Raw genomic sequence first — 18,391 nt, forward strand, 5'->3', positions numbered from 1 at the left:
GGAGCCAGTTAGTTTGCTCAGTAAGGGTGCCTGCCACCAAGCCTGAAGACCAGAGTTTGATTCCCACTCCCACAAGTTGACTTCTGACTTCCGCACACTCAGCAAGCACGTGTGTCTCCTTCCACTCAAGTACACAATCAATCAATCAATCAATCAATCAATAAATAAATGTAATTTTAAAAGAAAAGAAATTATTTACAACTTTCCCATCTATCCAAGGGTATATCAAGCATCAGAGTGACATACACCCATATTTATTGAGAAAGACATATCTATTATCTTGTTGTTTGTGGGTTCTTTTCTTCTCCTCCTCCTCCTCCTTCTTCTTCTTCCTCCTCCTCCTCCTCCTCCTCTTTTTCCTCCTTCTCCTCCTTCTCCTCCTCCTCCTCCTTCTTCTTCAACAGGGTTTCTCTGTGTAGCTCTGGCCATTCATGACCTGTCTGTAGACCAGGCTGGCCTCAAACTCAAAGATCCACTTCCCTCTGCCTCCAACACTCAGCTTGTTGTTCATATTTTGAGACAGGGTCTCACTGTGTTACCCTGGATGTCCTGGAACAGAGATATGCCTGTCTCTGTCTCCTGATGCTATGATTTCCAGCTGTCTGTTTGCTTTTGAGATAGGATGTCATGTAACCCAAACTGACTTTGGGCTCATTGTACAGCCAAGTCTGACCTGGAAGTCTTGACCTTCCTGCCTCTGTCCCTCAAGTTCTGGGATTACAGGTGTGCACCACTACCCCAGGCAATATATTTGGATATATTGGCTTTGAACAAAGGATAAATAAAAGACTTGGATCACATAGACAGTAGCTTTGCATCCTGGGCAGCTGAAAATTACCTTCTCTTAGCCAGTCTGGGAACCAAGACAATGTGATCTGCCTTAGCCTTTCTCCCATACCTGATGGAGATGGCACCTCCAAGGCTGCAGCAGACTCCCAGCCAATGTGTGGCCAGAAGGCATGGACCTCGAGAGCTCTGCAGGAGCCTTGATCTTCTGTTTTGTTTTGGAGGAAGGCTAACAGAATCATGAGTCATTTCACGATTTCCTTGTTTTCTACAGGGCATATTTCTACAATAATGGTGGTGTGCTTTAAAAAAAAATGTGGGTTTTCTTTTTTTCATGTATGGGGTTTTTTTGTTTTTGTTTTTAGTGCAGCCATTGAAGAGTTAAGAAGGGGGGGTAGTGAGATAGTTCAGTGGGTAAATGTGCTTATCAGCTGTTATACAAGCCTAGAAATCTGAGTTCAATGCCCTGAACCTTCATAAATGTGGAAGGAGAGAGCCAGCGCTACAAAATTGTTGGTCTCTGACCTCCACACGTGACACCCCCACCCCCTTCACACACATTAAATAAAAGTTTAAAAACTTTTTTAAAGCTGTAGTGCGTTGACACGCAAGCCAGCTGAATAGCCCCTAGACTCTGAGCTCCAGGCTCGGAGAAGAGGTGCTCAAAGGCCAACAATGAGAGGAAGATACAGTCCTCAGAACCTGCTTCTGCCTCAACTGGCCTGCTCTTCTCCATGCCATCAGCTCCTGGTAGAAGAGCTGTTAACCTAAGGCCAGTCTGTCCCGACTTCAGGTGATAAGCGTGTGCCTTCTGCAACAGCTGAGACTGCCTGGCTCTGGCCTAGCAGAGAGAAGCTACGTGGTTCCAGGGCCTGGCTCCTTGCCCATCTTTAGCACCATTTTGTCCACATCCAGAACAGGAAAAGCAGGAGTCCTAAGGAATCACAAGAAGTCATTCTGTAAGCAGTCTCCCCATTCTAATTATCTGTTGCTCCATGAGCCTTTTGGTTGGTAATTCAGTGACTTTCATGAACGTGCATGTTAACCATTTAATTACTAAGCTAAGAGAGGTAGTTAGTTGTCTCTCCAGGATGTGAATCTCATCCCCGTGCTAGAATCCCTTTTCATATTATTGTGTATGAGTATATTATATATGTAGGTGTATGTGGGTACCCATGCCAGAACACATGTGTAAACGTTAATGGAAAACTGTGGAGTCAGTTTTCCCCTTCTATTTATTCGAGTTCCAGGGGTTGAACTCAGGTTCTCCAGTCTTGGGTAACAAGCTGTTTACCCAGAGAACTGTACTACTGCTGGGCTGAATTCTTGACACCTTCATTGTGGCTTCCTGTCCTTGCGGTCATAGTTCTGTGGATGCAGAAGGGATGAGAAGAGAAGAAAGAGCAGCTCACAGCTTCCATTGTTAAGATGAATATCATGGGTGACAACTGTAGGCATTCTGTCTAAGCCCCACCCCACAGTTACCTAGCAACAGACAGGCATGCTCCTCCCCACAGTTACCTGGCTATTGCCTGGCCCACTATCAATGGGGCTGCTTGCCCCCTCCTGTCTTGCTTTCTTGTTTTGCTCTTGCCTGCATTCTTGGACTCCTTCCTTCCCCCCCCCCCCATCCCTTCCCTATACCCTTCCCTCTCTTTCCACCTCTGGCCTCTACTTCTCCACTCTGCCTCTACTACACTCTTAACTCCCCTCCCCATGCCCTGAATAAACTCTATTCTATACTATACCATTCTATACCATACCGTGTGTGGCTGGTCCTCAGGGGAAGAGATGCATGGGCCCGATGAGACAACCCCTCCCCCCATACCTCACCACACCCCCATAGAACATATTTCTTCTCTATCTTTTTATAAACACATCACCAATGCTGGGTGTCTTTGGTTGCTACCCCACCAGCCCGGCTTCTATTGCTTCTCTGTCCTTCTCTACATTGCCCAAGATTCAGCCAGGGGGGAAACTGTCAGCTTTCTTCCGTGTCTTCATTTTTCCAGTTGTGTTTGCCAATTGAAGACCCAGCTGAGGATGAAGAGAAGTAGAGTCTCCCTGGGGTGCTTTCTGCCCCAGCTCCCCCCTTGCTAGCTCAGCAGTACCAGTTTGCTCGGCAGCACTGGCCTGCAGCTCTTAGGTTCCTGGCCACAGTTGGCTTCCTACTGTGGAGGTCCCTACTGGCTGCTCACTTTCCCTTTATATTTCTATCAATGCTGCCTCCCCTCCCCTCTTCATAAACAGGCCCTTCCTTAAACTCTTCTGCCCCTGGGTGGCGGGAAGGGGTGGATCTGCTTCCTGCTGAGACTGACCCAGACAAGAAACGTGTTCTGCTCTGTCTCTAACATAAGAATACACAGTTCTCCAGCTGAGCCTTAGGAGATGCTCATAGGAGCCCCTGGCTTTGAGCTTTATAACACACCCAAGCCACACAGTTGCTGAGACCGCTCTTCCCCTCCTTGCTTTTAACTATACTACAAACAATGGAGGGGACCTGGTTAGTGATATCTCACCCAAGAATTTGGAGGGAAAAATAAATAAATAAGTAAATGAACGGGTAACTGGAGAGAAATCTGGAGAAAGCCTGGACAGTGTCTTTCAAAATTTGTGTGACTGGTTGGAAAAGCAGAACTTCCTGGAGAGCAAAGCCCTGATGGGTTTATAAGGTGAAGTTGGATGTCTTGGGGGACATCCAGTCATTGTCCCGTGGGATTCCCCCCAGGCCACCTGTGAAGAGTCCCTCAGGTGGGCCCACCCATCCACCTAGTTTGTGTGATGCTGGCTCAATTCTGTTCTGCAGCGAGTCCTGTGCCTGTCTGTCATGTGTGTGTGTCTGTCGCTGGTATGAGGACATGCTAGAGGCCAGGGAGGCATGGACCTTGCCCCCCATCACAGCTGACTCTGGAGGAGCCATCCAGTTCCCGTTCCCACCACTGAGTCCAGACTCTACGGTTCTCTACCCCGACTCTCCCTGGATCCTCTCAGGAGCTTGTCGCTCCCTCCAGTCTACCCTTACTATTTTCTCTAATTTGAATATTACCCTTTGAATCTTGCATATCTCTAGAGAAAGAAAAACATAAAATATAATCAAGAACTTCTTGCTGGGCAGTGGTGGCACACGCCTTTTAGTCCCAGCACTTGGGAGGCAGAGGCAGGCAGATTTCTGAGTTCGAGGCCAGCCTGGTCTACAGAGTGAGTTCCAGGACAGCTGGAGCTATACAGAGAAACCCTGTGGGGGCGGGGGGGGGGGAGAGACAAGCAACAAAAACCAAAACAAAACAAAAAGAACTTCTTGCTGCTCAGTTCCTAAAGCACAAAAAGGAAAAAAAAATCACAAATGGTGCTTTTTAAGTTTTTATTACATTATTTCGTTTGGGAGGATGCTGTCATTCCATGCAGTGCCTTTGGGGGAGGGGGGAGGATCAGAGGACCACAGAACCATCTCTCTCTGCAGTCCTCCCAGATGCTTCATAGAGAGGACAACAGGAGAGCCTGGTGCCAGGCTATACCCAAGCTGCTTTCCAGTATAAGTGTGTGCTAGTGGCTCTGAGGTGGGATGACCCACGCCTTGTGGAAACTGGAGCCGAGCCATAACCAGTACTGTGGTGGCAGTTGGACCTAGCACGTTGCTACGGGTGTTGCATCCTATTATTCTGCTTTTAAAGATTTGTGTGTTGAGGGCTGGAGAGATGGCTCAGTGATTAAGAAAGAGCAGTGACTGCTCTTCCAGAGGTCCTAAGTTCAATTCCCAACAACCACATGGTGGCTCACAACCATCTATAATGGGATCCCATGCCCTCTTTTGGTGTGTCTAAAGACAGCTACAGTGGACTCAAACATAAAATAAATAAATAAATCTTTTTTAAAAATTGTGTGTGTGTGTGTGTGTGTGTGTGTGTGTAAAGCATGACCACTGAGCGGCCTCTCTAGATCCCGTAACACTTCACAAGGCATGAAGCATATGGGTCCTCTAGTAAAACAAAGTTTTCAAAGTCAGCCTTTGGTGGTAGCTGCTGCAGAGGTGGGCTTAATCCCCAGATGACAGAACAGGGAGGGCTAAGCTGTACTGCCTATTGGCAGAGAGAAGCTAGAGATGCTCTCTGATCAATTATGTTCCACCTCACCTGGACAAAGGAGGTAGCAGCCAAGTCAGGAAGCCCAGGCTGCTGAGATGGCTCAACCGTGGGCCACCAAGCCTAGAGGCCTGAGCTGTGTCCCTGGGATCCACATGGCAGGTCCGTGAGCTGAATGATGGTGGCATATTCCTTTGATGACGGCACTGTCCAGGCAGAGAGGACCAGCTTGGTCTACAGAGCAAGTTCTAGCCAGGGCTACACAAAGAAACCCTGTCTTAGTTAAAAAGTAAAATCAATGAAGCCTAAAGATTTACTAGATGGTTAAACTAACAATAAAGGGCTGGAGAGATGGCTCAGCGGGTAAGAGCACTGACTGCTCTTCTGTAGGTCCTGAGTTCAAATCCCAGCAACCACATAGTAGCTCACAACCATCCTTAATGAGATCTGATGCCCTCTTCTGGTGTGTCTGAAGACAGCTACAGTGTACTTACATATAATAAATAAATAAATCTTTAAAAAAGTTAGGAGACAACTCAAAGTAAAATTGAAGTAATTGGGCCAGGTGTACTGGTGCACGCCTTTCATCCCAGCACATGGGAGGCAGAGGCAGGCAAATTTCTGAGTTCGAGGCCAGCCTGGTCTACAGAGTGAGTTCCAGGACAGCCAGGGCTATACAGAGAAACCCTGTCTCAGGGGAAAAAAATTGAAGGAATTGGTAATTGCATTGTTAATTTAGTTTAAATAAGTCTATGTTTGTTATTTAATACCTCAGAACTCCAAGGAAGGGGGAGATTGACAGCAACCAGATGTACATTTCCACATTGGATATAGCACAGTTGCCCCTGTGGTATCTCACAGACTGGAGGTGAGACAGCATATGGATCACAGAGGTTCCAGCCAAGGGCATCAAAGGCAGAACATTAGGCTCAGGCCTTCTTCTAGTCCACCCCAAAAGAGCTGTGACCCTTCCCCCTTACTGGACCATCATTCCCATCTCACAGGGTGGGGACCAGAACCAGGGAGGTGGGATTCTGCAGCCTAGTGGAGAGATCCAGTCCACCCCTCCTGCTATAACCACACTTTTCTCACCTCCAGGGAGGGGCCTCGAAACCCTTGAGTGACACAGCTTCTATTAGATCCCACGCCACTCTGAGTCCTTTGGTCAAGTGCATCCATCCGAGGACTCCCCTGCCCCTCAGCACGCATCTAGCAGAAGCAAGGAAGCCTCAGGCCTCACCGAGCTCACGGTGAACTCAACCCTGCAAGGCAGATCAGGGACACTACTCCAATTTCTAGTTCTGCCCTCTTACTGCAGATGGCTGAGACCCCAAGGCTTAAACCTGAGCACAGCCAGTCTACATAGCCCCCTCCAAAAGCAGGGGGTTCATGGTCTATGTTCCTGGAGGGACAGATAGGACTCAGGGGGGTATAATATCTGTGTGTGAGCCTGTGTTCTGTCTCATCCTGTTTAAGATGCCTGTAGTTTAACCAGAATATACTGGAAGTCAGCTATATCTAGGGAGACTGTCTCCAACCTCGTGGAATGTTCAGGAAGTTCTCAGCTATGCTCTTAAAACTGAGCCCAGCATGGTCCTCAGGAAGATGTTGCAAGTTTCCTAATCTGGACACAGAGGCCAAGAGGCGTGGTCTGAAGTCAGAGCTGGCTGTTCCCTACAAACACAAACACCCCGAGTCAACCTTTCCCCTCCTCCGCTCATGTCGTCAGAGCCTCAGCTGCAGTTCTGCCCTAGGGAAACCCAGCTACCACTTCTCTAAGAGTGACTTAATAATAGTGTGCCGAGAGAGCGATCCATTTTCCGGGGCAGAGTGGGTGGGGCCTACCATGTTCCCATTACACGCCATTTTACCTGATGCAACTGCTTTCAACAGAAGAAACACATTGCAACAGCCTGCTATAACGTCTCTTCCACCTGCCTAGGGGACCTTCCATGGGCAAGGATGCCATTTCACCTCACTGATCCACTGCACTCTGCTGGAAATGGCTTTCAGCGGGACCACTTGAGGCCTTGACATTTTTTTTTAATATCTGTCAGGGCCAATTGGGGTGGCTCCGCAGATGAAGGCACTTGCCACCAAGCCTGACTATGTGAGTTCAATCCCCAGGACCTACAGGGTAGAAGGGGGAAACTGTTACTTCAGATTATCCTATGACATCCATATATGTGCCATCATGTGCTTCCCCCTTGCAAAACTAAATGTAAAGCAAAAGAATTGTTTTTTAAAGGTTTTATTTATTTTATGTATGTGAGTGCACTGTAGCTGTCTTCAGAAGCACCAGCAGAGGACATCAGATCCCATTACAGATGGTTCTGAGCCACCATGTGGTTGCTGGGAATTGAACTCAGGATTTCTGGAAGAGCAGTCAGTGCTCTTAACCACTGAGCCATCTCTCCAGTCAGCCAAAGAATATTATTTACGTGTGTGTGTGTGTGTGTGTGTGTGCACCACGTGCATACAGGTGCCCATGGAATCTAGAGTGCCTCACACCTAGAGTGCCCTGGGACTGGAGTTACAAGCAGTTATAAGCAGTTACACGTGGGCCCTCTGTATGAGCAGGAAGTGCTGTTATCTGCCTACCTGCCCAGCCTCCTCTCCAGCTCCAGCTTGAGGCCTCTCAGTGGACCTGCTTTTCCAGTGCATCTGAAACTCACCCTGCCTGGATCTCACCCTGACCCCCAAGATCCCAAAGAAACTGGTGCGACTTTAAATAAACCTTTTTTTTTATTAGGGTTTTTAAATCCTTTTTAGTTTTATTAAAGATGCCAAAAAACAAAGAGAGCACGAAACATGAATATAAACATAGCCTGAGTCACCAGTCTTGGTATGGAGATCACCTGCATACCTGGTACTTCCGGGTCCTAACTCTGTGATCTGCATGAAAAACTGTCAATGGGCGGACATTCTGGTGGGAGCGGGTATGTTTCTGTCAAGTGTATGCTTGAAGGAGGAATTATAGTCAGTCCCTCTAGCTGTGCATGAGGCGAGTTCATCACAGCTCTGCCAACAGTTGGTATTTTCTGATTTTCTTTTTCATGTTTTCCTGGTCTAGTGGGTATACAGTGGTATCATAATCACATTGTGGTTTTAATTTGCATATCCCCAGTGACTAATGTAGTTGAATAATAATTTCATTTATGTATTAGCCAGTTAGGACTCTGGAAGTAGCTGGGTATCAGCCCATCTCTTTTGTTTGTTTGTTTGATTTGTTTGACAGGGTCTTATATAGCCCAGGCTGGCCTTTCAAACACACTAAGTAGTCAAGATTGACCTAAAACTGCTGTCACTGCCTAAGTGCTGGTATCACAGGTGTGAGCCACCACACCCAGTTTTCTGCAGTGTTGAGTCAAGGCCTTGTGCGTGCCATGCCCAGCAATCCCTCACTCACCAGCAGTGGTACATCCCCAGTCCTGCTCTGAGCGTATTTCTCAAAGTCCTTGGATAATGTTAGTGTGCAGCCAAGACTCAGAGCCACCAAACTAAACCCCGAGTGCTTGTCCTCTTTCCCCTATGTGGGTTTCCTACCCTACTCCTGAATCCCAGAGGACCTCGTGGACTTGAACTCACTAGCTGCACCTCCCAAAAAGCGGCAAGAGATTGAAGCTGACAGTTGAGGATCTTCAGGAATGTGACCTCCACTTCAGAAGGGCCTGGGGTGGGGCTCGAAGCATCCACAGCTACCACAGACATTTCCTGACCACAAAAATGGCCCCCTTGCTGCTCCTCACGATGCCTCGGGCACTCGTGTAGAGGAAGTAAAGGGCGCCATGCCAGGTACTTCCCAGTTTCTGGGCTAGCGTGAATGGGTCCCAGCTCTTGTCTGAGGTTATGTTTAGGCTGGGACAGTAGCGCATGTGTTCCAGAGACTGACGAAGCATTTGTGCTGGGTTCCAGAGGAGCTGATAGGCCTCCCCCACATGGGTACCAGCTGCCTCCCTCATCTGGAATGGCCTCTTCCATTCTCTGGTCCTAGGGCTTTCTCAACCTTTCCTTAAGCCCCAGTCCTCTGACTTCTGCAGCTCTTAAAGTGAGGACACACATTGTGGCTTCTGATGTCATGCTACCTTGATTGGGTCTGTGTTAGCTATGCTCACCTCCCATCGCCCGTGGGCTGTAATGTCATCCTAGGGTCTGCAGGGCACTCCCTGCTCCCTCCCCGTGATAGCTTGGAGAGAGCATCTTCCAACATGAGGAGACCTGGTCCATACATAGAGAAGAGCTAGGCAGGCAAGCTGACTACCATGTATGAGATCCATGGGAGCATCATGTCAGCCTGGTTAGTGAGAAGCCCTTCTACTGAGTCAGGAGTTCTCAGTCCCCAGGACCAAGGCTGGGATGCAGGCCTGGATGAGGTGTGCACAAAAGCCCCTGGGGGCAGTAGGCTCCAGACACCCCACTAGAGTTCACCACAGTACCCAGTACGCAGTGTCTGTCCCATGCACTCCTGAAGAAGACCAGGGGCTGCCTTCTCCTCCTTGAAGCTCTGCCAGCTTCATGCCACTGACAGGCTAGGTAGAGGCTGGGGCACAGAACTTGCTCTGGCTTCTGCCTCATGCCACGTCCCACCGAAACAGACCCATCTTGGGAAATGCTCTGGAAACAGAGTACTCCATATCTGATCATCCAAATGCAAACGTTGTATTGGGGTTCTTCTAACTGGCCCAGATGGTCTGTGGTAGCCAGTGACTGGGATGCTTCCCAAACCCAGCAAGGCAGGAACCCTCCTCCACCAGTGTAGGAAGCTTGTAGCCGCTTTACCTTCTCAGCAGCCGTCAGCATCTTCTGTTCTCTCCATATTCACCACCTGAACTTAATAAAAGAGCACCTGTCCACTGAGCAAGCTTCCTTTTACTTCAGGGGTCCACACACCCAAAGCGATCATACCCTCCTATCCTCTCAGACCAGGCCTACAAAGGCTCCTATTCCTGGCCCCTGCCATGATGCATTGTCCCCAAGGTCTGCATGGTGCTTCCTGCGCTGTGGCTCTGCCTTCCCCATCAAATAGATGGTGTTAGTCATTACAAAGGGAAAAAGGTTTGGTTCTGATAGATTTGGATTCGTTCCAAAGTAATTTAGATGGGACGTCCAGTCAAAAGGTAATTTGATTTGGGACATGCAAATAGAGCCCATCACAGGATGGTACTAAACACGTTTCCGACCGACGGTGGTTTTCACGAGCAAACAAACCAAACAAGTGTGGGCAGTTGGGAGTCTGCATGGCTAATGGGCATGGAGAATGTGGCCAGTGTAGAAAACACAGAGGGAGGACTTAGAGAGATGAAGAGAGGGCGACAGTAGCTGATGAGGAAGGAGGGGTGTGGCAAGAAGACAGGTGGAACATGGAAGAAGTCTGAGCCAGGGAGGCTGCCAGGGAGTCAGGGTGGGAGTTCATGAGAGCGGGGAATCTAAAGCCCTTCGTTGGTGTCTGTCTTTGTCACTTCTCTGTTGCTATGAAGAGACACCATGACCAAGGCACTTCTAAAAGAAAGCATGAATTGTGGGGTTTACCTGCAGTTTCAGAGGATCGTGTGTAAGACTCTGGCAAGCCTAGCTTACCAGAGACCCCTGAGTGAACAACATGGAGACGGGAATCGATGCAAAAGCAAGAGGAATTTTATTTAATCCAACATGCTGGGGTTGCCCTGCACATGGGGAGAGAATGACCACGCACAGCCCATCCATCGAGCCTTTATACACTTCTCAGGGCCACTGCCATTAGGCACAATGTGACTGGCAGAATAGTGTGACTTTTTAAACTGATTGGTCTTTAGGGAATGAGGTGGTTGGGACTTCCCTTGTCTGCACCCACCCGCAGGTCGTCCCCCCCCCACACACACACACACACTCGCTGTCTGAGGAATGTTAACTAGCCTCTCCCTTCCAGGGGGGCAGGGGTTCCATGACCTTTCTAAAGGTCCTGAGCTGACCCCTTCACATGGGCACCATGCCAAGGAGCAGGCTAGCAAGCATGCAGGCATGGTACTGGAGCCGTAGTTGACAGGTCATGTCTTATCCACAAGAGACGAGAGAGATATAGAGACAGACAGAAACTGGGCCCTTTTGAAACCTAAATCTCATCCCAGTGACAAGGCCACACCTCCTAGTCCTTCTCCATCAACTTGGAATCAAACATTCAAATATATGAGGGGGGGGGTGGTCTCGTTCAACTGCCACAGTCTCTAATGCCTTATATGCTAAAACAAACAAATAAGCAAACCTACCATAGAGTCCAGCTCCCCTGCTTCTGTCAGTGTAGCCAAAAGAAATGAGAGCAGGGGCTGAAGAGACTTTTGTTATTGGTCAGATTTCCATCACTGTAACAAAACATCTGAGGGAAGCAGTCTACAGGAAACCATTTAGCTCATGGTTTTAAAGGCTTCAGGGCATGGTCGTTCAGCTCCATTGCTGTTGGGCCTGTGATGTCATAGACCAGAAGATGCATGAAAGAGGACACTCAAGCCGGGCGTGGTGGCGCACGCCTTTAATCCCAGCACTCGGGAGGCAGAGGCAGGCGGATTTCTGAGTTCGAGGCCAGCCTGGTCTACAAAGTGAGCTCCAGGACAGCCAGAGCTATAAAGAGAAACCCTGTCTCGAAAAACCAAAAAAAAAAAAAAAAAAAAAAAAGAGGACACTCAGCTCATCTCGTTTCTGGGCACAATCCAAGGACCTTTCTTCTGCTAGTCCCCACCTAAGGGTGCCTTAGGCCATGTCAGGCTTTCGGGCACTTGGGCCTTTGGAGAACCTTCAGGGTCCTAGTACAAGGTTCACTCCCCAGTGCTTGCTTTATTAACTCCAGCCAGAGGGAAGAGACAGCACTTGCCCATTGACAGGAGTGGATGGACCAAATAACTCTTGACACCTGCGGCTACAAGGAAGAGGAAGAGAAAACGGTGATCTTCTGAAGGTTCAGTCCTGGAATCTACCCAAACAAACGGGCGTTAACAAGACAAAAGGCTTACAGAGTCAACAGTTTGCATAAACACAAAGGATTAGGACCACAAAGGAGTGGGTCCTCCAATAGCACCCAGACCCAGACGGGAACTTTTTACACCCAACACCCACTGTTTTCTATTTGTTTGTAGTTTTAGTTTTTGCTGCAGGGGGATCAAGCCTAATGCATCAGAAAGACTGCATTCTACCACAGAGCCACACCCCAGCCTCAGAAGCAGGGGCTATGGAAGCAGTGATTAGAAGCACTTAGTAGGGTCTAGCAGGTTGTTTTTAGGAGGGAGAATGAGCCCTGAGAACAGATGGTGGACTGCAACTAAGTCCCTCCTGGCTCTGAGTGTAGCATTAGATTTTCAATCTCCTCTGTCCTGTATGAACTTAATTTTTTACAGTTAGTGAAAAATCAGTAAAAAGGCTGGTGTGTCCTTTGCTGGATCTGGTCTGCAGGTGACAGGAAGGAAAACCCTCCCTTCTCTGAAGTTGCTGTCCCCAAGGGCTCTCTGGTTGAAAGTCTAAATGGGAATGAAAGTCTGGTTGAAAGACCTTAGTAAAACAAGCCAGCCTCTGAGGGACGCATTATGTATCATGCCGTGTTTTACAGGTATAGGGGTTCAGTTGGGATGATGGGACGGATCTGGAGATGGTTACGTTAGGCCTCAGAACCACGGACGTCAAAGGGTTAGAATGACCAAGCATGGAGGCTCATACCTACGCTACCAGCCAGCACCTAAGGGGCAGAAGGAGAATCTAGGAGTTTTAAGGCCAGCCTGAGCTAGTTAGATCCTTCTCAAACAAAACAAACATTACAACTGTCGTAATGGTTATTTTGGTTGTCAGCTTGATATGATCTAGAACAATGAGGAAATCCACCCCCTGGGCTTGTCTGTGTTAAGGTAGGAAGACCCACCCTCGATGTGAGTAGCTTAATTCCTGGGAGAGGATCCTAGACTGAACAATAAGAAAGTGAGCTGGGCATCAGCGTGCATCTCTCTCTGCTTCCCAGCCGTGAATGCACAGTGAGCAGCTGCTTTCAGCTCCTGTTCCTACGCCTTCTACACCATGATGGCCCAGACCCTCAAACCGGGTGCCAAAGTTAGCCTTTCTCCCTTTGGGTGTTTTTGGTTTGGTTTGGTTTGGTTTTGGTTTTGGTTTTGGTTTTGTATGATATTTCGTCGTAGCAAGTAAGTAATGATACATATTATATTATACCGTAAAGATGAATGTGGATATGTTATAGAGATTTTAGAAACTATTAGTAAACACAATGGCTGGGGTGGAGAGCATCGGGCAGGGCAGGAGGGGATGGGACTTAAAGTCATTCTCAAGCATTAAATAGAGCCACTGCTAATTTTTCAGTATCTTTCTATTTTAGAGAGCGAGAGAGCAAGGGGGTGGGGAGTGTGTGTGGGTTGGTTGGTTGGGTGGGTGGGTGGTTGGTTGGGTGGGTGGTTGCTTGGTTGGTTGGATGGGTGGTTGGGTGGTTGATTGGGTGGTTGGTTGGTTGGGTGGGTGGTTGCTTGGTTGGTTGGGTGGGTGGTTGGGTGGTTGGTTGGTTGGGTGGTTGGTTGGTTGGGTGGGTGGTTGCTTGGTTGGTTGGGTGGGTGGTTGGGTGGTTGGTTGGTTGGGTGGTTGGTTGGTTGGGTGGGTGGTTGGGTGGTTAGTTGGGTGGGTGGTTGGGTGGTTGGTTGGGTGGTTGGTTGGTTGGGTGGGTGGGTGGGTGGGTGGTTCAGAGGCCATATTGAACTTAAAGGAAGAATCTCCTCAGCCTGTCTCCCAGCTGTCCCATGGTGCCTCCTCCTCCCTTGGAACCTCCCAGAACTACATCTGTTACTCTGGATGTCAGCCAATCCTAGCTGACTTTGCTCTATTCATATCCCAGGAGGATTGTGCCCTGAAAATGCCCATTTCTTTGCTGTGTCTAATACTCCTGCAGAACGTGCCAGTAAGACATGGGAAGGGTTGGAGAGAGGAGGGCCTCTTGTCCCTTACAGACACTAAACGACAGCTCTCTGGAGCTCCTAGGTCAGCTGGTCAGGCTGGGCTATACTCAGGTACCTCCAACCCCTGCCTGGGTACACTAGCTTCTAGGGCGTGATGTGGAGCCTCACGCTATCCTTGGTTAAATCCTGCTTCCCCAGCCTGTCACAAAACGGGACCTCCATTCTCAAGGGGTAGGCTAGCCTTGGGCTCCGAAATAGGTTGCAGAGTCTCTGACCCCTTTTGCAGCCACTTCCTCTGTGCCTCTTCTCCTGAGGCCCTCTTCTACACTGTAGTGAGTGGGCCGCCATGCTCCCCCACAGTGGGGCTCTGTAGACACTGGAAACTGTTATGTTCCCACTGACAGAGATCTGACTCAGTAAGACAGCAGTTGCCACATACCATGGAGGTATGTGGCTCACATTTGGACCTAACTATAGCCCCCTGTCTCTGCTTGAATACCTGGTCTGGGATGCTCAACATCTCCAACTTAAATTGGCAGAGAGAGATCAAATGTCAGAGCCACTCAGAGAGTGTATGAGCGCCCAAGACAGACAAAGCCTTAGTGTGGCCCTTCTCTCTTGACTGTGAGGCTTCCAAAGAAGGATTTATTCAGCCTTGCAGCCTGGGGCTTTACAGCCCAGCCTGGAGAAGATTATGTTTTTATTGCAACTTTGATTAATGATTGATCAAAGACTGATACTAGAAGCACTGAAGAACAAATTTGCCCTAGAGATTAAGGACGCTTACATCTGCCAGGCTGGCTGGGGGTGGGGGTGGGGAGGGACTATCCACCTGCTCTCTCCAGGATCAAACCAGGACAAGGGTGCATGGGAGACCCGCCCCACAGGTTCCCAAACAGAGAGGGAAAAGATGAAAAGTAACCTCAAGCCAGTTTAGAGTGAAGCTAAGACTTTCAAGGAAATGACAGCGGAGAGAGGAAAGGGGATTGGCAGCCTCCAATGGGATCTTTGTCTTGTTTCTGTTACTACTGTTCTCCCATTGCATTGATGAAAAGGAAACCAAGGCAGGGGGAAGGAGCTTCCTAAAAATATGTAAAACTGTTGAGCTTTCTCTCAGCCATCTTGTAAAGAGCTGCGTGGACTCCCCTCATGAGGAAGGAGGCGTTTTCTCACACAGTTTAACCAAGGGTCAAAGGTCAGGCAGGGAAAGATGGGGTGCTGAACAGGGAGACCCCCCTTTCATAAACATTTGTACTACAAAGAGCCTTGGAGCTGGTTCAGGCCATAATGGTTTGCTCCAGCTGTCTTGCTGGCCTCTGACTTGCCCATAAGTAAAGTATGAATCACCGACTGACATTGACCAGGGAGCCTGAATCTGCTCCCTCTGAGCATCCCTACAGAGTTCTGCCCCTGCCTGCCCTCAGGGAACTCCCGGGAGCAGGGTGCTGGCTGGACGGCTTCCTCTTGGCAGCTTCTCCAGAGCCCTGGGGACCAGGGCAAGCAGAAAGCTGGCAGAACAGCTTCTGAATTGAAACTGGAAAATGAAACTGGAAAAATCAAAGCCTCACATCCCGCAGGGCGCCAGGCTCTCTTTTCCACAAGAGTCCCCAAGGGAGAAAGGCGCATGCTCAGTGAGGGTGGCAGGGTCAGTCCATAATGTGGCTTCATGTGCCATTTCCAACACTGCCCGGGGCGGGGTGGGGCTGCCTTCACTCCTACCGCCAGCCTGGACTTCCCCATGAGCCAGGAGGCACTCACACAATCTAACTGGGGGTCAAAGATCAGAAATCCTGGGCTCAGCTCCTCTAACTCCACCTCTACAGATACACACGAGTTCCAGGGTACACACACGATGGCAGCCTGGATAATCCAGCAGGCCAGCCTTCAGACAGATAACAGATTTCCTGACAAAATTAGGATACAGGAGAGAATTCAGGGCAAAAGAGCTACAAATTGACCTGCTGACTCCACCCTACCCCTCATCTCATCTGAAATGTCTCCTCCTCTGGGAAGAGCTTCTCAGATCCCTCCAGCCCTACACATACATCCCTTAGGTGAAGACCCTTTGAAACTGCACCTTCTCTTTGCCTTGCCTTTGCTAGCTATCTATATGCTAACATACCCAGCATCTGCCTCTTTCAGTGAACTGCACTCCTTTGAGGCTTAGACTTTGTCTGTGCGGCTTATGTTCCATCCCCGTGCTGCCAAGTACACACTCAGTGTGGACTCCTTATGACGCTCCCTCACAACTACTATTGCCTCAGGGGCTCTGGTGTCTACAAGCCTTCCCAGACCTTCACGTGACGCTGTGGTGGTGACAGATACCCCAAGTCTGCAGTTTCCAGTCTCTAGCCCCAGGTCATGGAATACTGGGACTGTCTCCAGTATCTACAGGATTCTAGGTTGGGGGTGGGGATTGGTCATGGAACCTCCCGTGGCACATTCAACATAGCTCTGTCTCTGCCCCCTTATCTAAACAGCTGGACGTCACGTAGCCCATTGCACAGACACAAGGACACTTGACTCCAGAAGGACCAGAAGGAAAGCCATTTTCATTGCATCAAGTAGGAGCTGAAAGGTTGGGGAAATGAGCGATTTAAAAAAAAAATTTATTAAATTGTGCGTGTGTGTGTGTGTGTGTGTGTATGTGTGTGTGTGTGTGTGTACCTTGTTGTTACCCTAGCTTAGAGCAGTTATTACTATGAATACAAATATATCTCCCAAACACACAGGGCAGGGTAAATATGAGGGGCCTGCCACCTCATCTTCCTTCCAATGTTTGTCTGGGATAGGACAATAGCTTCATTTATTTAATGTGAAGTTAGAAGTCGTAGCAGAGGAAGGTGACAAACTCAAACTGCCAACCGTTTGAACTGTGGGCTGCCTGGCCTGGGCTGAAGCCGATGTGGCCAGTGCAGATGGTGAGGGCCCAGGGGCAGGCCCACTTCCTCCCTCCCTGCCTGCCTCCGCCTCTGTCTCTGTCTCACCAGCAGGCTTCCCAGGGCTGCAGGAAGTGAGGCAAGGAGCGGATCTTTTGGGTGTGTTTGTGGGGGGAGTGCGGGAGTAGGGAGTGGGGCATAGACGGTGCAGCTGCCATGTTTGAGGATGGAAGCTTGGTCCTCTCTGGGTCGGGACTTCTGAGCTGCCACGGGCTAGTCTCTGCCTTCTTGCCACTAAGCCTGCTCAAAGTGAGTCTGCTGCAGGCTCTTCTGTCTTGCGACTGAGTGCCACGGTCTTGATGGTCCAGGGAGACAGGAAGGGGGAGAGTCGAGTCTTCTCTTGGAGGAAATGCAGCTGTGGTTTTGAGACGTTCATAGTGCTGAGCTGTGGTTGGTGTTTCTCAGGGTTCTCAGAGGTGAACGTACGGTCAGCCCCGTGTCACCAAATAAGGTTCACAGTGACCCTAGCAACAGTCTTCACTGCCCATTGGCTGCCGCAGCTGCCATGAGAGGCGGGCTGCTGTTTCCACATGCACAGAGGTTCCTCCGCCTGAAATCATTGCCCTTCAGAGCACCGCAGAAAGGGACCATGTTCTGAGCAAAGGTGGACAAGCGGGGGTGGGGTGGGGCGGGGCGGAGCTCTGCCGGGCCCTGTGAGTTTCAGAGTCCAAACCTCCTGAATCCTCACACAGATACTGACCAACACCGTCTGTGCAGTGGCCAGAGCCCAGCTTGCGGAGACAGGCCCTCTAGCCCCTGCCCGGGCTTCCAGCCTGAACTCCACAGTAGTTACCATTTTGGTTCAGCTCATTTTCCTTTGTGCCAGGCACTGAGCTAGAGTCTTTCTATATGAGATGCCTTTGAAACAGTAACCCTGTTAGCCCTCTTTTATACAGAAACCGAGGCTGAAGAAAGTGAGGACTGACCCAAAGTTATAAGTCACACTTTAATCTCAATTTAGATAGCTCCAGATCCCATGCTGTTGGCCACTGTACTGTCCTGAGTGTCTCTGGCTCAGCCACTCAGCGTTCTGACATAAGGGGGATTAAGATGAAGTCTGCACATGTGACGTATGCCTGGGGAACCTGGTGCCAAGCAGTAGATTGTCTGACTATATGTATACATACACACACACATACCTCAGCAGGGTGACCTGGGCATTCCCCCAACAGGCCTCCCAAGAGTCCCACATGGTCCTCCAAGGAGTATGCTGCTCAAACATTGAGGTTTGGGAACTAGATTTTCGCTGTGCTTCTCTCTGGTCTTTGGTCTCCACTTCCTCTTCTGGACTTCTTCCCATCCCCCACCCAACTGCACCACCAGTGTGAGGAGCAGAGAGAAGGCCACCAAAGAGATGCTAGCCTGTGGGAGCCAGGGGAAACAGGGCTGGCAGGCCAGGCCGAAGGGTTCAGAAAGGAAAGAGTCAAAGTAAAAGAGCAGCCATTTCTCCTCTAGCCAGACAGCACTGCTGCGGGGTTAGAGCACCGCCTCCCTAAGGACCACTTTCTAGACCAAAAGTAAAACTGAAGAGGCTGAAGCCTGGCTCAGTGCTAGGGAGCACTTGCTGCTCCTGCAGAGGACGCGAGTCCCTTCCCAACATCCACAACTGCTTGTAACTTTCTCTTGTGGCCTCTGTGGATACACATGTACATGCATGCACGTGTGCGTGCGCGCACAC

At 49.5% G+C, this 18,391-nt stretch overlaps 1 protein-coding gene across 2 annotated transcripts in view; it reads left to right on the forward strand.

Annotated features, from left to right (window-relative positions):
• Nucleotides 1-18,391, forward strand: part of LOC110305839 (cytochrome b-c1 complex subunit 8-like) — a 65,608-nt gene that overhangs the window by 45,446 nt on the left and 1,771 nt on the right. The gene's annotated exons all lie outside the window — the stretch shown is intronic.

Source organism: Mus caroli, unplaced genomic scaffold, assembly GCF_978045245.1.
Source record: "Mus caroli unplaced genomic scaffold, Mus_caroli_1 scaffold_13, whole genome shotgun sequence".
In the NCBI taxonomy this organism is placed as follows: Eukaryota; Metazoa; Chordata; class Mammalia; order Rodentia; family Muridae; genus Mus; species Mus caroli.